At 49.3% G+C, this 10,526-nt stretch overlaps 1 long non-coding RNA gene across 1 annotated transcript in view; it reads right to left on the bottom strand.

The window, feature by feature from the left end:
* Positions 1-1,341: 1,341 nt before the first annotated feature.
* Positions 1,342-10,526, bottom strand: part of LOC106996240 (uncharacterized) — a 64,330-nt gene continuing 55,145 nt past the window's right edge. The window contains exons 2-3 of the long non-coding RNA XR_013405074.1: positions 2,887-3,136; positions 1,342-1,498 (exon numbers count right to left, since the gene is read on the bottom strand). This is a non-coding gene — a long non-coding RNA (uncharacterized LOC106996240). The remainder of the gene's footprint in view (positions 1,499-2,886; positions 3,137-10,526) is intronic.

Below are 10,526 nucleotides of genomic sequence, written 5' to 3'. Positions count from 1 at the left end.
CTGTAATGAGATGAGAGATGAGAGATGACATGGATGGACTACTGTAAATATTTGAAAAAGAGAAACAATTGTATCACTTTCCTTTTACATTCTTAGAAAAAACCGATTTTTCTTTTGGGATGGTTTAAAAAAAGAAAATGACATTTCTGGATTTTTTTTTTTTAACTTTTCTTTCTGAGACTGGGTCTTGGCTCTGTCGCCAAGATTCGAGTACAGTGGAGGAATCGCAGCTCACTGTAGCCTTAAGTGATCTTCCCAACCTCAGCCTCCAGAGTAGCAGGGACCACAGGCACGCACTACCACACTCAGCTAATTTTTCTGTTATACAGATGGGGTGTTGCTACGTTGTCCAGGCTGGTCTTCCACCCCTTGGCCTCAAGTGATCCTCCTGCCTTGACCTCCCAAAGATTTAGCCTAAGCGACCATGTCTTATCAGAAAATAGACATTAGAACAAATGCATTTCTGTAAGATTTTTTTACCTCTTTTCACTGGGGAAAAAGGTAACTTGCCTCCAAGGGTCGGAGACAAAGCCGTTACTGCAGACAAGAGTACTGTGCATCCCGGGAAGCACTACACCACGAGGCATGGCCGTGCACCCTGGACGCAGGAGTAACACACGAGGCTAGCACAGGCCGACGCCGGCCCTCTCCAGAAGCAGGCCTATCCTTCCCTCCTCTCCTCAGCCCTCTCTCCCTTCAGGCCTCAGTGGCTGCTGACAGGGGAGAGGCCACAACTAGAGGAGGCTCTCAACTCCACCAGGGACAGGAGCCCCGGACACTGGGGACTCAACTGCTGCCCTCCGTGCCCACCTCCTTCTGGTCCAGACTTCTCAGGAGTCAGACGTGGCCACTTTGACCCTCTTTCCCTTCTGTGGCTCCTACAAAAACCAGTCCGGTGAGCCCAGTCTGCCCCACACTCCAGGGACACCCGGCACAGGCCCCCTCCATGTCCTTATCCAAGCTCCTGGGGCCAGAAGGGTCTTGCAATATTTCAATTTCCAGTTGAGCATCCCCCGCCTGAAATCCAAAGTGCTCTGAAAATCATTTCCTTCCAGCGTCATGGGGAAGCTCGGAATGTTTCAGGTTTCAGAGCATTTTGGAGTAGGGACTCTCAGCCTTAATTTGAACCTCTTCAAGGAAGCCACACACTGAAGCCCCCGATGTCCACTCTACACAATCCCAGCACACCCTCTGAAGTCCTCAGCAACAGATTTTCTTTCTTCAAAAATAACCACAAGTCACAAACTCACACGCAATCACAGAAGGGGGTTGTGGACACCCGCACAGACAATGAAATTTAACTGTCACATTTTTACCTGGGTAATTTAAAGTCATTCCTCAAAACACACCTGTTTTACTGAGTTGCATTTTAAGGTGAACACACACAAATCATTCCAGGGAAACAAACGTCACTTTGGGCTGTGTGTGGTTTCTTGACTCCCGTGAATAACTCAGCGTTCACCCTCACTTCTGGATAAGGGAGACGATGCAAAGAAATCTGTTAAAACAAAGACATGAAAACAAGTTTAAGAAGGGTTTGAAAGGTTCCTTCTGTCCCCCTGGAGGGGAGATGAGGACGCCTGGAAGGCTCACGGGGGACAGGAGCACAGCCTCCTCGGTGTGCCATGGACGCCGCCTCGCCAAGGGGAGAGGATGATGCCTGGAAGGCTCACAGGGGTGGGAGCACAGCCTCCTCAGTGCTTTCTACACTCAGCAGCTTCAGAAATTCCCGTAGAAGCAGAACACATGAGAACTGAGACTGGAACACCCCAAAGAAAGGGGACGAGGGGTCAAAAAAAGCATTCGATCATTACCAAGGAGCGCGGGCATGAAGCCGCTTCAAAGACCGTGTGAGAAGTCACTCATAGGCGTTTCAGAAAATAAGGGTAGCGCGAGATTGCTCGATTAGCTCAAACAGGCTGCCGTCCCTCAGGCCATGAAATCTCTGAGTTGAGCCTCTCAGTCAGCAGAAGTCACTCGCATCTCTGCCAGAGAAAGTACTACAAGCCGACACATAACCTCATGAAACCTGGGCTTCAGCCCGTCGACAACAGTGAGTCTGACATGGTACATCCCTCCAGATGGTTAAAAACCCCAGGGGTTCATCATACAACCTCGAAGGGCTGTGTCTGTCCAGCCCCGTTTCCAAGTTCTGGATGATTTTTCCTAATGTACTATAAGCAGCATGTTCCAGTAGAGACGTCATTAACTGACTCTGGGTCCTCTTAACTTTGAAATTAGAAACACACTTGGCCAGGCACGGTGGCTCATGCCTGTGATCTCAGTACATTGGGAAGCTGAGGCAGCTGGACCGCATAAGGCCAGGAGCTCGAGTCCAGCCTGGGCAACATTGCAAAACTCCATCTCTACAAAAAATACAAAAATAAGTCAGGCATGGGGACACGTGGAACATGTGCCTGTGGGTCCTGGCTACTCAGGAGACTGAGGCAGGAGGATTGCTTGAGCCTGGGAGGTTGAGGCTGTAGTAAGCTGTGCTCACACCACTGCCTGGGCCACAAAAAGGTTTTTTTTTTTTTTTTTTTTTTTTTTTTTGCCTGTCTCTAAAATAACCAAAGAGAAAAAGAATTATATACCTGACTAACCCAAAATAAAAGAGGTCTTGTGGGACAACCTGAAACACAGCTGCAAATTCTGGCAGGGCCTCCCCTGGCTTGATTTGTGGTGAGTGTAGGACCACTCTGAAGGATAGGACCCCAGGCATCTTCCGAGACTAGACCTTACAGTACAACTTCCCTTCGCTGGACGGAACACTTGCCTTGGAGCCTTGGACACCCTGGGGTAGTGCCACCATCCCGAGGCCACCATGGCACAAGGAGGCCCTACCATCATGAAGCCTGGGACGTCCGTCAGAGCAGTGCCACCCACCTGAGGCCGCCATGCCAGGGGAGCCTGGACATCATGAAGCCTGGGGCATCCTGGGGCAGTGCCAGCAACCCGAGGCCGCTGTGATACAAGGGGGCCCTGGTGTCACTGAGAGGCTACACAGCAGGTCCAAGCCCAGGCCAGGAGTGAAGAGGTTCCACGTCCTTTCTATCCCTCCAGCTGAGTCCACACACGTCTTGGAGCAGAAATGCACCACCCTCAATGTCCACGGGGAAGTTTTTGGCCACAGAATCTGGAAGCATAAAAGATGGTTCTGGGCTGGTTGGTTGCCGGCTCGGATCTGTCCTCCTTCCACACAAAACCTGGCTCACACCAAGCAGCGTCTAAGTCCTGGAAGACCTGCTAAACACAAGTGCAGTTACAAAACAGAGAAACTGGAGGGGGCCGGGCTGTGCTCCAGTGGCCACCAGCGTTTCTCAGGAAGACCCCGGGCATTACAGGGTCCAGGGCAAGGACTTCCTGGCATCCAGGACATGGAACAAGAACACATTCCCCGGTCCTGTTGAATATGAATCGGGTAAGAGCCGATTCCCTCCCTCGGAGGACTGAGCACCGCCCCACAACACCTTGGTATGGGTATGTTATTACATACGTTGGTATGGGTAAGTTATTACATACGTTGGTATGGGTATGTTATTACATATGTTGGTATGGGTATGTTATTACATACGTTGGTATGGGTATATTACTACATACGTTGGTATGGGTATGTTATTACATACGTTGGTATGGGTATGTTATTACCCATACCAAGGTAATAAGCCCGTTACCAGCAGGAGGCTGGTGATGAAGACATGAGGACCAGATGAGCACGAGGGATCCTGACAGATCATCCCTGGCACTGAACAAGGGGCGGACAGTAACCCCTGTTCCTGACGCATCAGCCGTGGCACTGAGCGAGGGGTGGCAGCATTGCCTGTGCCCCTGCAGAAGCAGAGGGATGTGAGGGGGGCACAGGCTGGGCTTGGAGGCTAACTCAACTACCTGCGCTTGCACTTTCGTTCCTCATGGCAGGGAGGTGAGGCACAGGCAGCATTAGGGCTCACCTTGCCCCCGGGCTGCACTTTTTTCTGCTTATGAGTGGTGCTCGCTTTACATGGACAGGCATAGCTATAATAACGATTCCCTGATTATTTCACTGCCTACATAAAGGGCTTTCAGAATTCACTTCCATCCTTAGGAAACAGGGCCAACACCAGGCTGTCTCCCTTAAGATGCCATGTCTCATATGGGGGAAAAAAATCAAGAGAAATCAAATAAAGGCCATAAAATACATCAATTTCAACACTAAAATTTAATAGTATGCTTTAAATTGAAGATGAGTTAAGTCACATTTCCAAACCTCTGAAAGCACGGTTACTGGGAGGAAGTGGTTTGCAACACACAAAGGCAGCTCTGTAGAAGCGCCCAGGCTGGATGAAGGCTCAAACATCAGTGCGAGGAGAAACTGTGAACAAACTCTCTCCTGCCCTGCTGCTGTCCTCTTCCAAAAGACACTGGTTATCTGTCAGTTTAGAACAAGGCCTAGGGAGGTGGGAGGCAGGCCTGGGAGGGTCACCTAGCAACCAAGCTCCTCACCCACACAACCGCACCAGGCTGAGCTGAGGAGCACACACAAACACGACTGATTCTCCCCAGAAAGAAGACAGAAGGCAGCACACTGCCACGCCAGGCGCCCTGCAGGTGAGAAGACTGCGGGGAGCCAGAAGTACCTTTAATCTTGCTTGCATGGTGGAGGGAGAAGAATAATGCCACTCACTTGAGTGTTGCACAATTCTTTCTAGCACTGAGTGGCACAAAACAAAAATTATAGATGCTTCCTCAGATAAAAGTTTCTGAAGAACTGAACATAAGTTATGTTCAGGAAATAGCATTACGAATGCCTCAAGTGTTTCTGTTTTCAATAATCTCAGAGTAATTCTATAAACCCAGGAATGTCTCACCCAACTCCAGGATCACAGCCCAGGTGACGTGGGCACACACATCCTGAAGCTCCAATGCTCAACTCAAGTGGGGCAAGTGAAAATAATCCTGGGTATAATTTACACGGACACAGGAAGGTGGCTGAGCCCCAAACCCCTAAACCAGGAAGACCAGTGTCCTTCAGGGGCCTCACCTCTGTCCTTTCCCAGCCTCTGGGAACCACCACTCTGCTCTCTACTGACACAAACTACCCTCCAAGGTACAACCAGGAAGATCATCATTCAAAACTGAGGGACGTGGCAGAACAAAGCTGTCAGGAGATTTTAATCACCAACACCACTAATTACATGACCCAAAGATGATTAAAATCCCAGGCCCTTCAAGACTGAATGTTATCTATACTTAAATGCATTTCATCACCATATTGGGGGGTTATTCCTTTGCTTTGCTGCAAATATATCCAACTGCTGTAAAAGGAAAAGGCAACTTGTTAACGAAGCTTCTTGGAGTGTCTCAACAGCCATCGGGGTAGGATAAAAGGCAGGACCTCCTGGCAGAAACGCTCAGATCTGAGGTCAGGTGGAGTTCTTGAGCACCAACAAAAGCAAAATAAGGTCGAAGACCACACCCCACTTTCCTCAATCACATCTTCATTCCATGTTTCCTTCTGTTTTCTCGCTACTTCACTGGGAGAGAGAAATTGTGCTGAAAGAAAGTGGAAACACACACATACATAGGAGACCCTACAGATACTGAGAATGAGTGCAGCCGTCACAGTCCAAATGTCCTTTCAGGTCCATCTGACCTGGCTGGGATCCAGGTATCCAAGTGCAGGATTGTACGTCAGACCCGTGAAGCCAGGATTACAGCCACTGATCAGCAGTTTTCCATCCCACGGAAACCGGCCTTGCTATGGGCTTCCTCGGAGACCACCGACTTCACGTCAGCACCCCTCAACTACTTCAACTAACCTACATCATGGCAGAGGCCTCTCCAGGCAGACCAGCCCTACCCGAGTCCTGCTTCATGGCAAACCCTCCAGGCAAACGTCCTTGGCCTCCTCTGGGAGGCTGTGCTCGGAAGGTGCCCTCATTTACTTCTGTGGCTCTGAGACATTTAACTAGAGCCCAACACACTTCTTCCTGTTCACATAGTGTTCAGTTAACAGATTTTTATGAGTCAATTTTCACGGGGAAAAACACCATTTCAGGAGCCCCAGTGACCACAATGAAAATGTTTTCACCTCCCCTTACGTGACATCGGCAACGCCAGGTCCAGGAAACGTTCTGGATCTCAGATAACGGCATATCCACTCATAGTAAGTCTTGCTCTTGTTTCACAAGCTATCAAATGCTGCCCAGAGACAGGAAAAACCCCATAACGTGGCAGGGAGGGGCAACCAGCATGAGTTCTAAGGCCAGACCACCCGGGTCTGCTGACAGCGTGGCGAGGGGCAAACAGTGCAGGATCTAAGGCCAGACCGCCCAGGCCCCACTGACAGTGTGGCTTCAGGAGTTTCCTAAAACCTCTGCTCTCCACGTTTCATGTCAGAAAAATGCAGTGACAACCGTGTCCACCTTGTTTAAATATATATATATACACACACACACATATATATGTGTGTGTATATATATATATACACACACACACATACATACACACGTACCCCAAGCCTACAGCCCTATAAAGGTCATTAATCCTAGTTACCCTCAAGGCATTGAGCGATCAATAATGAGTCATCCCCCTGCTGCTGACCTGGCTCAGCCCCACCCTCCGGAAACCCCGCATCCACACCAGCCACACAGGATGAGGCCCAGGAAGGAGCAGGACTGTGTCTTGGGAACTTAAACTCTGGAAGCTGAGTTAAATCAGTGCCACTCATATCTTGTCACCAACTATCTTGTAAAATTGGGAGATTCCATCTCTGGGGATCTTGAAGGAACCTGAGGCTCTACATTGAGTGAGGTGAGCACTCGTGCTGGAAAGAGACGGCAGGGAAAGCAACCGAATCTGGGGTCGCAGCTGCCTGAGGCTTGGGTCCTACCGAGAAAATGGCACCAGGGCCCTCAGGACAGTGGCGGAGGTCCCAGGAGACAAGTGCCGGCTCAGAGACTCATGGACCCAAAGCTTGCTTCAGGGCCAGGAGGAGCTGCTGCGCTGACAGCCACGAGGCAGGCAGCCTTCGAGCTCCTCCAGCTGCCGTCCAGCAGGCAGGGAGGACAGTGCCCAGACCACCCCGGGGCTCCCCCAGCCTGCCAGGATGGTACTCTTACTCCAGCCACTGACAAGAGTCCCCATGTTCCAAGCTAGGTGGAAACAGTGCCTCAGGCCTCAGGGCACATGCAACCCCCTGCAGGGCCACTCCTACCCAACACCTGGGGATGGCTATTCCCACACATCCCCAACTCACAGCAAAACTCAAAAATGAAAGTCGGAAGATACAGCCAGGAAACCAATGCTCAAGAAGCAACTCCAGGGTGACTCTTCCTAGAGCTATTGCTACTGAACATCTTTAAAAACATTTCCAGGGTGACTTCCTAGAGCTATTGCTGTTGCAATCTTTCAAATTCTTCATTTCAAAATTAGCTTTTATTACACTGTCTTCCCTATTCTACCAAGATTCTAGGAAACAAAACCGTTACAATTTCCAATTCTATCTTATAGCAAGTTAGAAATACACGTTTCCTCAAAGGATTCTACGTGTTTCCTTGCTGATATCCTTTCCGTGCCCCATGCTACTGCCCGCAACAGGGAAGGCTTTTCCAACTGAACCGAACCGAACCCAACCCAACCCAACCCAACCCAACCCAAGGGCCCTGAGACAGGCCCCTAACGAATCGTCTACCAACTCTTGAGACAGGCTTGCCCTAACAAATCATCTGCAAACTCCACCTTCCATTAAAAACAGTCCTGAAAATGAGCATATTACCACTTTTTAAAAATTACAGTAAAGTGGACAGTGTTCAGTTCTGTGAATTTCGGCACAAATATTCCCATAATCATCATCACACAAGCAGAACAGTCCAACAGCCCCAAACCCACTCACGAGGCCTCATAAGCATACCCTCCCATTCCCAGCAACCACCCTCTCTGTGTTCTCCCATCCCCCGGGTCTGTCTTTTGCGAGTGTTGTGGCAAAACACTCGCAAAATCATGATTTCCTGGGCATCGTGCTTGGAGGTGCAGCCAGGGTGTCCTGTGATCAACAGCCAGGCCTCGGGGCTGCTGGGTGTTTATTATTCCACGTATGGCTGTGGCACATTGTAACCTGTTTTGGGCAACTATAGACAGCGTTATTAACATCTGGGCACAGTTTTTCTTAAATATCAGCTTCTGTTTCTCTAGGGTAAATACCCAGGAGTGCGGTCACCGGGACCCACGTTTGTGTGAGTTCAGTTTTGTAAGAAACCACCAAGCTGTCTGCACCATGCTGAACCCCGGCATCGCACAGGAGTCCCAACTTCCTGTCCTCACCAGCACCTGGGGCTGTCGGAAGACCTTAGTCAGGCGCTCCAGCAGGGGTGTGAACAAATTCACTGCGGCTTCGGTGCACATCTCGGTGCAACCAGTCACGCTGAAGGTCATTTCAGATGCTTTCGGGCCATCCTCCCGTCCTTCTCAGCGAAGCATCTATTCAGGTCTCTTCCGCTTTTAAGTCAGGTGGTTTGTTCTCTGTCATGAGCCGTGGGAGTCCTGTGCATTCTGGATACGAGTCCTTTGCCGGCTGCACGGTTCATAGACATCTTCTCCCCATCTATCAAAAATGTGTCTCTTCAATTCCCTAGAGGTGTCTTTTATATTAGAAGTTTAATTTTGATGAGTCTTACCTACTTGTTTTCTTCCTTGATTATGGATCATGGTATGGCTAAGAGCTCTCACCCTAGGTCTCGACAATTTCCGTTTCTTCTACAGGTTTTGTAGTTTGGCATTTTACATGCAGGGCTATGGTCCACCTTAATTTTCATACAGGAATTTCTCCCTGTTTTCACTCTTTTCATACGGCTGTCCCATAATTCCAGCACCATTTGTTGAAAAGACTCAAATTCCACTGAACTGCTTTTGCATCTTTGGGTCTGTTCTGGACTCCACTCTGCCAGCTGACCCGTGTGTCCATCCTGAGCATAATTTATGACTTGAGTGGCTGTCTCTGTGAAAAAAGTAATTCTGTCTGGAAGCAAAAACCACATTAGAAATGTTCTAAAAAAGATTCTTTCTCTTGTCAGGAGAGCAAAGCTGCCTCCCCAAGCAGAGGTGAGGCCTCAACCGCTCCCAGGCACAACCTTAACACACAATGGGGAAGGCAATTCATTTCAAGGGCCACAACCTGAGACCAGCATAGCCATGAAAACTGCAATAATTTCACAACAGAATGAAATTCATAAAGAACTGCTGAGAAGCGTGTAATAAGTTACATAAATTACTGTTCCTTAAATTCTGACGGTTGGCTAGGACAGAAATAGCTTCACGGTACAGTTCAAACGGGAGAAAGGTAGGTAGGGGTGGTTTCCACACCACACAGGGCCTGCAGGAAAGGGACACTCTTCCTCTAAACGGGAGATCCTGGGAGTGATGTGATAAACCATGGTGAGAGGCACGGAACTGTGCAAGCCGGAGTCGCGGCCTTTGCCCCACCACGGAGTCTGTGTCCATGAACGACGAGGCTCAAATGTCAGGCCGGGGCAACTGAGGCAGTTATCAGAGGACAAGAAAACGAGCGCACGGTGGAGGCAAAGGTCTGAAACTGCGCGGCAACTTCGAGTCAAGTGGGACAAACTGACTCAAAATGCAGGTTCCAAAAACCACCAGAGAGAGCTGTTCCTCGGCTCTGGAAAGGCTAAGTGACTAATGCCCACACTGAGCATCTGCTCCCAGAGACGACCCCAGTGACCTAAGGCCCAGCTCCTCCGAACCCGCACCGAACATCAATGAGGAACTTTGTTGGTATCTTACGGCACATTGACATGTTCCCTTAAAATCTGGTATTTCATCAACAATGCAGGCGCCAGCTTTGACTCATACACATTTCGATTAAACAAGATAACTTACACCCTGACCATGCCAGGTAAGAGGTTTACTACAATCTTTAAACAGAGCCAGAGGCTACAGTCTGCTCCTACACAACACCATGTCTCTACAAGTTCGATGGGTTTTTACTTTCCATGTCTTCACTTGCCTAGTGCTAGAAAGCAGATTAAAAACAGAAGGAACCCCGAAACACTATTGAATGAGACTCAAATATCTTGCAGTCATCATCCTGATGAGATGTTTATTAAACAGAAATGTTCTCCCCTGTAGAAAGCAGCACACACCAACACACACCGATAACTGTCGCCAACATTCCAGATCATCTTCCCTTCCATGGCCACAGTGCAGGGCAATGGACCACGCACACCTGCAGACCCACGGAAAGCGGGATGACACGGCCGATTCTTGTAGCGAGCAGACCAGGGTGCACTCAAAGTGAAGCTCTTCCCAGAGGGCCTCCACCGAAAGTTACACATTTATTCCACGAGTTAATGGCACTGCACCAAACATTTCTATAAGATTCTCTAAGCAAGCTTTTCCTTCTGCCTAAAATGTCCCGACACAAACTGAAAAAGTTCTTGGAGCTGCCAAACACTTCAGTATCCCCTTAACTATTGTCATGCACGCCCGTGTGAAGAGACCATCAAACAGGCTTTGTGAGCGCAACATGGCTG

This window comes from Macaca mulatta, chromosome 15 (assembly GCF_049350105.2).
Source record: "Macaca mulatta isolate MMU2019108-1 chromosome 15, T2T-MMU8v2.0, whole genome shotgun sequence".
Lineage (NCBI taxonomy): Eukaryota > Metazoa > Chordata > Mammalia > Primates > Cercopithecidae > Macaca > Macaca mulatta.
This window is presented reverse-complemented; position numbering and strand designations above follow the sequence as displayed.